Below are 12,146 nucleotides of genomic sequence, written 5' to 3'. Positions count from 1 at the left end.
ACATTCCAAGATTATGTCGATGTCAAGTTTTGTTATCTCATGTTTTGTGAATATATGTTTCTCTAGGGGTTATCATGAAACTCGTCTGATGCCTTTGCATATTTCTTTAAGGAAAAATGTTAAATGCAAAATTAAGTCTGTACTCTACACTTTTAGAGCTTCAGAAAATCCCTACCCATCATTCGAGGACGAATGATCCCAAGGGGGAGATAATGTAAGACTCCACATTTTTGAACTAGAAATTGAACTATTGTTTCTACGTGTGAAAGATCTAATAGAAATTATTTCCTTGTGATTATAAGTTTCATGATCTATATCTTCGTGTTTGAATTACTTTCGAAGCAACAAATCTTCATAGGAATCACTTAGAGTGAATTTGAGCTAAGAACCTTTGATTCGGCTAAATCTTTGTATTCAATTTTACAAGGGTCTACTTTGAACGTGTATAATTTTTTTACAAGTAGAATTTTGCTGCTCGAGAACCACCAAATTATAGATGATTGAGTCAGCTATCCAACGATACCAATTTTACCTTAATTCGATACCCGAGCAAAAAGTTATTGCCACTTTCGTAAGGGAGACAGTGAGGTCGGGCCATTAAGCGTGCGACGCACGCACCATTCCACCCCTAGTTTACAGCTGTTAGTTACGTGTTTTTAAGTGCTTTTTAGTCGTTTCTTACCTTATAACTGCCAGCCCACGCTTGATAATCCTCAAGGGGCGATATTTTCCCTCTATTTCATCAATTAAACATCTCGAATCCTCTCAAAAATATAACCCTAGATCCTCCCCAAAGATCAAGAACTCAAGCCTTTCAATTCAAGATTTTCAAGAACGGTTTCAAGATTAGGTTTCCAATCTTCAAACTAATCAAAATAAGGTACGTGGGATTATCCTAAACTCCATGGGCATTGATTTTAGGTTTTCAAATTAGCTTTAAAGGATATATATATATATGTGTGTGCGTATATACGAAACTATTTCAAGATCATTGATAAATGTGTGTTGAAATTACTACATCATGATGAAATATTGCAAAAATTATGGTATGAAGTCCTAACATTGAATTGTTTTGTGTGACCATGATGATGATTAGATTGTGAACTTAAATGAGAGCATGTAATATGTAATTCCCTCTTTTTCTATGAAATTGTATTGATTTTACATGTTGAGAATGGGGTACACAGTTTCTTAAATATTTGAGCCTGTTATGTATACATTGAACTATTTTCATGATATAAGGGAAGAGTGATTTACTTGTTTTATAATGATCATAATTTTTATTTAGATTGGCTTAAAAGTGATTGAAAAAGGTGACCACCGTAGAATAAGTATTGAGAATGGTTTGGTTTTTTCAACTGTTTTGAAATATGAACTTTTGTTCAAATAGTAGAGCTTTTTGAAGGTCAATAAGCATCTTTTGAAATAAGATAAGGGCAGTAGAGATATTCTGACATGACCTAAAAGTCTGGGTATGATGATACCCTATTTATAATGTGTTTGAAGATTGTAAGAAAGAAATAACTTTAAGATAAAGAAGATGTGTTTTAAATAATCTAAAATTGGGCTTAAGAGAGTTAGATGGTTACTCAAGAAGGCACAAGTCAGATGGCACATTGCTCGAAATCATGATTTGCCAACACGGGTTATATTACCCGAAAGGGAGATTTTAATGCTGGCGATGGCCCTGTGGCATAGTAAATAAGAAGATACTCCAACCCTTGCAACAAACTTGGGTTAGGGTCTTGGCCGCTGAGTCAAGGGAGGATTCCATATAGCCCATGGAATAAATGAGTTGTAGGGTATACCATCTAGCTCAGAAGTAAGAAAATGAGTAGAGTTGTGATTTGCAGTATGTGGTTTAAAAGACTCAGATTGTGCCCATGTGTTTTCAACTATTTTAAGATAACATATGATTTATGAAATTCTCTCACATATGTTTTATGAGTATTCATATATTTTGTTTTTGGATTATTCTGCATACCAATACATCTCTAATGGCCCCCTATATTTCAGGATCTGAGGCACAGTCCCAGGGTCCCATTAAGTAGTAAAGTTGTTGGGACAGAAGTTGCAGTGGGTAAGCCTCCCTTATTTTGGAAGTCCTAGTTATGAGTTATTATTATTTTATTTTGATTCATGGTTCGACTAGGGGCCTTGTCCCAGTTTTATTACGTATGTCGGTTCTTGTATTATTAGAGATTTCAAAAACTGGTGTCATGTATTTTAAATGTTAAGAACTCCTTTTGAAATTTTTCAATTGATCTAAGATATTGACCATGTTTTTATATGTTAATATTTTGTGTTTCTTTAAATTGTTTGAACGTTGTGTATGATTACCAGATAGAAAAGGGCACTCGATCCTTCATGGTTTGGGATGTCCATTAGGGCTAGGTCCTCGGTTCGAGTTATGACAAACTTGATATCACAGCACGGTTCATGGACCCAGGGTGTCTGCAAAATTTCATCGGGTAGAGTCCTGTTTATGGGTGTGTAGCACACCATACTTATAAGTAGGAAGCTACAAGGCGTTTAGGAATATTTTCCTTTCATTATGTTCTAGTACGTGCTATGGAGTCATAATGTTCCTCTTTCATACTCTAGTTTATGATATGGCATCATCCATATGAAAGTAAAGCTATCCCAATTCTTTTCTTACTCTTATGTTCTTAGATATGTCTAAATGTCGAGGTGAATTAAGTGTAAAAGCTTAAATCTAAATGATGCGGTCCTTTCTGATTGAGTCATAAATGATTATGAAATTGCACAAGGACTTGAGAGGAGTCCATTAGTGTTTTAAAAATTATTGGTTTAAGCTTATACCCCTATCTACATTAATCGTGCATTTGAGCCTGAGATTTAAATTATACTCAGTCCCTTTCAAAAAAAGTTCTTGTTCTAGATGTCATACTTGAGGGTAGTAATATATGTCAGAATGTTGGAACAATATTTCCACCTGAGTAGTAGTATGTGTTAAGGTGTCATACCCTATTGGTGGTAAGATGATCCCGAAGTTAGTGATATGAATTCATAATATTAGAAGTCAGGGAGAGGGTGACTTTTGCATAAATAAATAGTTGAATTGTATAACCCTTGATTGAGAGGGGGTTTGCCATTTTATAGTGATAGACAAATGTGGCAGCAATGTTTTTAGAATGTGTAGTAGTCTGTGGAGGGAGATTAGCTAGTAAGTTCTAATTAAAGACTCATTGGTGGGAATTGAATTTGAAGGTAGTCCAATTGTATGCATTGGTAAGTAAATATGATATAGGAAAGTAAGGCATTTTAACAGATGGTAATGGGTTATATTATAAGACTAAGATCGACTATCTTTATTATGTAACTTTAGCCCCTTGATTGTTTTTCTCTAGTAGTTGTAAACTAGTACTACGTGTGAGAAGGTATGTAGTAGATTTTGAAGTGTACAAGTAAAATCGTGGAGAGGATAAGCTTATGGGCCACAGTTAAGTGAAATATGATACTTGGGTTGATATTTCTATTCGATTTATTGGTATAGTATATGGCATGCCCCATATGATTGGTTTTGTTAGACAATGGGCTTGAACCGTAGATGTGAAGTGTAGTGCTAAGAATAGTAGCTTGAGATAGATGATGTGTGTTTTGTGGGAACGAACATGTAGTTTTGATGTGAGGTGTGAAATAGCCTAGGTTGGAAACTTGTGGAATAATGAATGGTTAATTGTAATGTTTATGTATACATGAGAATAAAAGTAAAATGAAGAATTATGGTTGAATCATTAAGTGGATAAGAGCACGATTATAGAGGAATAAGTTGAACCCCGAGGTAATGTGTTGTTAGATAAGGCATCAGGTGTATAGGTGTCACGCGTACCTAGATTTTATTCTTGAATCTTGTAGTATGGAGAAATCTCAGAAGCTGTTATTTGGTCTTCTTTAGAGTTGAAATAAGGAGATATAGGTATGCAATGTGTCCCTTTGTTATAGTTTTACAAATTTTGTTAAGTTGTAAGTTGTGTGATTTCGGGTGTAATTCTAGTTTTCTAAGGAATTGAAAATGGAGTGTTAAGTGTTTAGAATCATGGGTGTCTATGCCCATTATTAAGGTAGTCATAAGTCGATGACTTAGGGGGTTAGAGAAAGTTATGATAAGTGCCCCTTAAGTGGGATGTCCTAGAAAGGATTTTGTGTCTTTTCATTAAAATTATTTTGGGGATTCTAGTGTCTATGTTCATGGTGATACCCCTATGTGTTGTGGGTATAAATTTGATGAGGGTTTTTATCCTCAAGTTCATAAGTGTGACTTCTATCTAAGGGGGAGATGATTGATTAAAGTAGTTCCTGAAATTTCTTATGGTGTCAAGTTTCAAGTAAGAATCATGATAAATCAATCCCTATTCAAGCAAGCTCCTCCTACTTTGATTTGAATGGACATCTAACAATGTCTTATGTGTTCAATTCCTATCTATGTCTAAGGTTTGAGCACTCTATATAACTCATGTCATGTCCTAACCTCCAAACTTGAAGCTATAATATTCCTCAGTGATCCAAGATTCCAAGTTTTCAAGCTCTATGTTATGATGTTCATGATCCATAAATCTGTGTCCCAAATCATGCTTGGTTCTAAGGAACTATACTTTCATATGTTAACGATTCATTTTTATTTTGGGATTAGCCAAAATGATATAGTTGTACGAACATATGACTTTTTTGTCTCTCCAAATGAGAAGTGATAGCTTTGAGTAAAATTTCTTATCTCAATTGTTGACTTCCTGAATTCCAAACTTATGTTGGACAACTCGTGATGTCAGCACTCGTGTTTCCCGCTAAGGTCTGTCCTATGTACTTATGCTATATTGTGATTATGCCAGAACATCTCTCTATTTATGAGATGGACACTTGATATATGAAGAACTTCGTGTCTATTCTATCGTATTTTCATTTAATGTCCCTCCTTGAGTAGTGCAATAAGTATAAGTTATGGCTTAATAGTGTTACTTCCATTCATGACTTTTATGCTTGGGTCCCTTAATGACCCCCCATATATCAGTATGATAGTGGTTATGGAAGCGTAGTAATGTGTTAGGTAGGGAAGTAGATGTACTTGAAGGTGAAATTTTTTTTTATGTTTATTCGTGAGCTAAGGCTATAGGAGAAAGGGGAAGAAGCAGATGAACTTTTTTAAGTAGAATAGTTATAAAGGAGATATATGGTGAGAATCCTTGGGTGAATGATTGAATTTGCTGGTCTTAGTGGAGAGATCCATGAAGTGGGGTGTTGTAATGATAGGCTTGAATGTGGTGATTGCTGAAAATGCAAACCAGTGTGTTATATGGTTGGGGCTCCTTGATTAAAGAACCAAGGATGTATGATGGTAGTGATAAGGTGAAGTAATCTTCTTAAAGGGAGGTAGAGTGTGGAGTCCCATAGATTAAGCTGGCATCTTTTTGTTTTGGATTATACTTCAATATGAGAGTGCGATGCAGTTAGATTCAAACTCTTGTAGTTATGTATTTAGCAGGGGAATTATATGATTTAGATGTCAAAACGTGCTAATCATGGCTGAAAATATAGTGGACAGCGTATCAATTGAGGCAAAGGATGTTTCAATTCTATTCTTATGTCACATGAGAATCTTATCTCATGCCTTGTACCTATCTTAATCAGGCCGAGGATTCTTAGGAAAATTCATGCCTTACAACGTTTTGATCAAGTGTCATTAAATACATGCCAAGATCATGTCGATGTCAAGTTTTGTTATCTCATGTTTTGTCCATATACGTTTTGTTGGGGGTTATCATGAAGCTTATTTGATGCCTTTGCATATTTTGTTGAGAAAAAATGTTCAATGAAAAATTAAGTCTGTATTCTATACTTTTAGAGCTTCAGAAAGTCCCTACCCATCATTTGAGGACAAATGATCCCAAGGGGAGATAATGTAACACTCCGCATTTTTGAACTAGAAATCGAACTGTTGTTCCTACGTCTGAAAGCTCTAATAGAAATTATTTCCAAGTGAGAATAAGTGTCATGATCTGTATCTTCGTGTTTGAATTTCTTTTGAGGCGAAAAATCTTCATAGGAATCACTTAGAGCGAAGTTTAGCTAAGAACCTTTGATTCGGCTAAATCTTTGTATTCAATTTTACAAGGGTCTACTTTGAACGTGTATAACTTTTTATACAAGTAGAATTTTTCTTCCCAAGACCCACCAAATTGTAGATAATTGAGTCAGATTTCCAACGATACCAATTTCACCTTAATTCGATGCCGGAGTAAAAATTTATAGCCATTTTCGTAAGGGCAGCAGTGAGGTCGCGCGAGTAGTGTGCGGCACACGCTCTAGTCCAACCCTAGCTTACAGCTATTGGCCTTGTATTTTTAAGGGCTTTTTAGTCTTTTCTTACCTTATAACTCCCAGCCCACGCCTAATAATCCTCAAGGGGCGATATTTTCCCCTATTTCAACAATTAAACATCTCAAATCCTCTCAAAAACATAACCCTAGCTCCTCCCCAAAGATCAAGAATTCAAATCTTTCAATTCAAGATTTTCAAGAAAGGTTTCAAGATTAGGTTTCCAATTTTCAAACTAATCAATATAAGGTACGTGGGACTATCTTTGATGAACCGTGTATTCAGACCCTATCTAGACTCCTTTGTTATTGTGTTCATTAATGATATTCTTGTATATTGAAGGAGTAGTTAGGAGTACGCGCAACATTTGAGGATTTTTCTCCAAGTCTAAACCCTGTGGCCATTGACTTTATGTTTTCATATTTCTTTTAAAGGATATATCTATATATATATATATATATATATATATATGAAATTGTTTCAAGATCATTGATAAACTTGTGTTGAAATTATTACATCATGATGAAATATTGCGAAAATTATGGTATGAAGCCCTAAACTTGAATTGTTTTCGTGTGACCATGATGATGATTAGATTGTGAACTTAAATGAGGACATGGGATATGTAATTCCCTCTTTTTCTATGAAATTATATTGATTTTAAATGTTGAGAATGGGTTACTGTAAGACCACGCAAAATCCTAAGCTTAATTCAGTCCTTTAGGCTTGTCAAGGGGTCCCAGACTTAGAATATTTTAACTAAGTACTCAAACTTAGTGTCATTTTAACCTAAAAGGGATGGATATCTTATTTTGCGACCTTTACGTTCATTAAATATTGATATTTAGGTTGATTTATGATCAAGAATATCCGTAGGTGTTTTCGGACAAGTTTCAATTTTTCAGACTTCGTTTGAAGCCCCTTTGGAACCCTAAAATAGTGGATCAATGCGATCTTGGTGTGCTGCATCGACTATCACATTTATTAATATTTTCCCCAGCTACCAGTGTCCAATTCCAGTGAAATGACACAAACATGGCGCAATACATTGACTATAGTGTCGATGCCATCGATGCGCCGTGTCAACCTATGCATCGGTAACCCAATTTATAGTCATTTAAAAGACCACATTCTTGAGGGTATTTAGGTCCTTTTTCCTTGACCCTCAGCCCCCAAAACACGAAATTAAACTCCATATAGAGCAAATATAGTCATTCATTCTCGAATTAGCTTAAGAATAAAACCCTAGGTGCTTAAATTTCAAATCAAGAACTCAAGATTGAACCATAAACTTTCAAAAATTCTTCAACATAGGTATGTGATGTGTTCATCCAATGGTTCCATCCACCCTTGGAGTCCGAGAATCACTTTTAAACTTCAAGTAATTGATTTTATGATTTCCATGGTTGAAATTAATGTGTATCCATGATTGCTATTTGGATTTAGTTCCTAATTCCTGATTATATATATATATATATATATATATATATATCCCATGTGAAATTGATCATTATATGTGAAGATTCATGTGAATCCATGACAAACCCTTGACTTGTGAAATTAGAGACGAATTATGATGTCGCTTGTTGTTCAATACTATGTGCATATTCTATGTTCACCAACTGCTTGATAAAGTGTCCATGTGAACTATTAAGAGAATGAAATCATGTAAAGTTATCTTATTTGCAAGTTATATCATGTAAGTGTTTGTTAAAATGCCCCAATGTATGAATGATGATCAAGTTAATAGTTTACATGTTTCATGTTATGCCATGTCTCTTAATTTATGCTATCGAGTCCTGGGGGTACTTGTACCCGATGATTTAGCTGATTACCTAGAGCCATGGTCACTCATAGAATAGTATCTGTCACGACACGATCGTAGTACTCTCAGTCAATTACAAAACTCAGGAAAACTCAGTAGAATCCATATTACTCCAGTCTAATTCAGTATCTAGTTGAGACCTCAGTAAAATCAGTCAGCTAACAAAATTCAATAGTATTCTGTCAGTTAACGGAACTTAGTGAACTCAGTTCAGTTTAGCTAAATAGCAATCTCAGTAACCTTTCAGTCAAGCTTAGTATAGACTAGAAATCAGTTCAGTGTCTATTCAGTTGGGAGTAGGATTCAACATCGAGTTAACCCAGGGATGGGGGCATTCCTGTCAGCAGAGGGTTTGACCCTTAGCAGCAATCCCTGCATTACAGAACTACGTAGCCAGTGTAGGTTGAGGTATCTTCCTGCCAGACATTATGAGGGTTGATACTTCTTATCTGAGTTATCCTGTCAGTGAGGGTTGACAAAAGAGTTTTTTATCAAAGAGGGTTACCTCACAGCTTATCCTTATCCGTGGCACGGTATTGACTCCCTTCCAACTGGGGTTACAGGTTGGAACCCAAATCAACTAGAGAAGAGGCATGTCGATTAGATGATTATCTCCCACAGTCTTAGTTTCAGTCTCAGACTCAGTATAGAACTCAATTCAGTTCTATAAATTTAGGACTATCAGACATTGTCACTCAGCTTAGTGCAAAACTCAACATGGTTCCACAGTACTCAGAACTGTCACATACAATTATTCAAATAATCAATAATATTGTATTCATAAACCCAGATATAGGCTATCAGTATTCTAATTCAGTACTCAGTATTAGCACGATCTCAGTTACAGTCTATATGTTCATGCATGTACTCTTATTCAGTCATACTCATGTTATTCAGTTATTATTGTTCATGCACATGAACCCGTGCATTTCAGCCTACCTCACTGAGCATACCAATACTTTTAAAGTACTGACGCATGATTTTATTTGTGCTATGATGTCTTATACCATAGGTTCAGATGTACGAGCCCCAGAGTACCCTTAGTAGTTTAGATTCTCAGCTTTCAAAGTAGTGGTGCATCCTCATAGTTTGAGGACATGTTTATTATTTACAGTACTTCAGTTTTATTCCACTAGATGGAGTTAGTTGGGGAATTTTCCCATCAACTCCATAGTTCAGATAGTTAAAGGCTTTTTCAGACTTGAGTATTTTCTGACAGTTGTTCAATTTCTTAGTACTTATATTCAGTTTTGGTATTTTGATACCGCATTTAGATTTATTTATACATGTAAACCTTATGGCATATTTTTTCACCTATTTTTGAATAATTACAGTGTTAATTACTCAGTTATTGCATCAGGTACCAGTCATGGGTTAGCTTATGGTCCTTCGGTATTATGAGCACCGTGTAGCATCTAGGGTACGGAATCGGGGTATTACAAACTTATTATCAGAACCTAAGATTCAACAGAGTCCTAGAAAGTCTGAAATCTATATCTAGTAGAGTCTTGTGCATGGGTATGTTGTGCGCCACACTTATGGACAAGAGGCTACGAGATATTTTAGGAAAAGTTTCCCCTGTTTCAGTATTCATGTCGTGCGAGTGAGTATGAGCTCCATTTACACTCTCTTTCTAATCCTAGTTTCTCTTTCATTCATAGAATATGCCTCTAAAGAGGACTCAGGGAAAAGGAATGGAAGATCAGTCTGCCCCTCAACCTGTCCATCCAGATCCTTTGGATGAGCATGTCTCCCACGCAGAGTTCAGAGCAGCCTTCACCACCCTAGCTTATTCTGTGGTAGCCCAGAATAAACGTCCAACTATGGTTCCAACCAACCTAGTGGCCAATATTACTACTACCAGGATTCAAGACTTCACCTGAATAAACCCTCATTTATTTATTGGGTCTAAGTTAGATGAGGACCCTTAGGAATTTCTTAATCAGGTGCGGAAGGTTACCAATATCATAGGGGTGACTACTTTTGGAAGTTCTGAGTTGGCTAAATATCAGTTACAGGATATGGCTCACTCATGGTTCAAATAGTAGAAGGCAGAGAAGGTTGCAGATGCAGGGTCCATAGAATAGGAGGAGTTTGCAATTGCTTTTCTGGATAGGTTCTTCCCACTATAGTTGAGGGAAGTGAAGGTTTTGGAGTTTATAAACCTAAAGCAGGGAAATATGACAGTGCAGGAGTATTCTCTAAAGTTTACTCAGTTATCCAGATATGCCCAGCATATTGTAGCAGATAGCAGAGAGAAGATGAGTAAGTTTGTGTCAAAAGTGTCTAGCATCGTGGTCAAGTAGTGTAAGACCGCAATGCTTATTAAGGAGATAGACATATCCAGGCTCATGGTCCATGCTCAACAGATAGAGGAGGCCAAGAATAAAGAGAAAGAGAGGGAGAATAAGAGGATGAGAACAGGTAGTTTCAATTTTGCTCAGCCTAAGTCAGAGGGAGGGAATCATTCTTAGTTCTGCCTAAAATCCTCAGTTCCAGCTCCTTACTCAACCAGTGCTCCAGTGCCAAAATTTAGAGATGACAATCGAGATACGGCATCAGGCCCTAAACCCAGGGCAGTGTTAGCAGTGCCCAAACCAATCCCCTTTGCTAGAAGTACAGCAAAAACTACTAGGGTATCTGAAGAGATGGCAACAATGTTTATTTTGGATATGGCAAGACAAGCCACAAAGTTAGACAGTGTCCTCAGGTGGGTTTGTAGAGTCAGCATAATCGTCCCCCAACTCATTTCGGTCACCTGAATCAGTAGGATTTCTCTTCTAGTACCACTAATGGGCAGTGCCCAAACAGAATCTATGCTCTTCAGTCCCAACAGGATCAGGAAAGTTCTCCTAATGTGGTCACTGGTATGTTGCAATTTTTCCATTTTCATGTTTACACTTTGCTAGATCTAAGAGCTTTTTGTCTTTTGTTACTCCATTTATAGCAGTTGATTTTGGAGTCAGTCCTAAAATTCTAGTAGAGCCCTTCTCAGTTTCTACCCTAGTGGGTAAATTAATCATATCCCGATGGGTATACAAGAACTGTCCGGTCGTGATATCTCAAAAATTCACTTCAGCAAATTTAGTTGAATTAGAGATGACTGATTTCGATATCATTCTCAGCATGGATTGGCTTTATTCCTATTATGCCTCAGTTGACTGTAGAAATAAAGTTTTCCAGATTCAGTTTCTGAATGAACCCATCCTAGAGTGGAAGGGTAGTATTTCAGCACTTAGGGGTCAACTTATTTCTTACCTTTGAGCTAAAAAGATGATATATAAGGAATGTGTCTACCATCTCATTTGAGTCTAGAACTCTAGTTCAGAAACCCCTACTCTTGAATCAGTATCAGTAGTATGTGAATTCCCATATGTGTTTCCTGAAGATCTTCCCGGAGTTCTTCCCAAAAGGGAAATTTATTTTTGAATTGATCTTCTCCCAGATACTCAGCCTAACTCTATCCTTCTATACAGAATAGCTCCCGCAAAACTCAAAGAAGTAAAGGAACAGTAAAAGGATCTCTTAGATAATGAATTCATCAGATCCAGTGTGTCCCCATGGGGTGCACCAGTGTTATTCGTGTGTAAGAAAGATGGTTCTCTCATAATGTGCATAGATTACCGTCATTAAAACAAAGTTATGGTCAAGAACAAGTATCCACTCACTAAAATTGATGACTTGTTGGACAAACTTTAGGGTGCCAGTTATTTCTCTAAGATAGACCTCAAATCAGGCTATCATTAGCTTAGAGTCAGGGAAAGTAACATCCCAAAAATAGCTTTCCTAATTCGGTATGGTCACTTTGAATTTTTAGTCATGTCCTTTGGTCTTACCAATGCCCCAGCAGCTTTCATGGACTTGATGAACCGTGTGTTCAAGCAATACTTAGACATGTTCATCATAGTCTTCATAGATGACATTCTTGTTTACTCCCGTAATGAACACGATCATGTAGACCATCTCAGAACAGTATTGCAGACTCTCA

This window comes from Capsicum annuum, chromosome 6, assembly GCF_002878395.1.
Source record: "Capsicum annuum cultivar UCD-10X-F1 chromosome 6, UCD10Xv1.1, whole genome shotgun sequence".
In the NCBI taxonomy this organism is placed as follows: domain Eukaryota; kingdom Viridiplantae; phylum Streptophyta; class Magnoliopsida; order Solanales; family Solanaceae; genus Capsicum; species Capsicum annuum.
The sequence above is the reverse complement of the archived record's forward strand: the minus strand, read 5'-3'. Positions refer to the sequence as shown.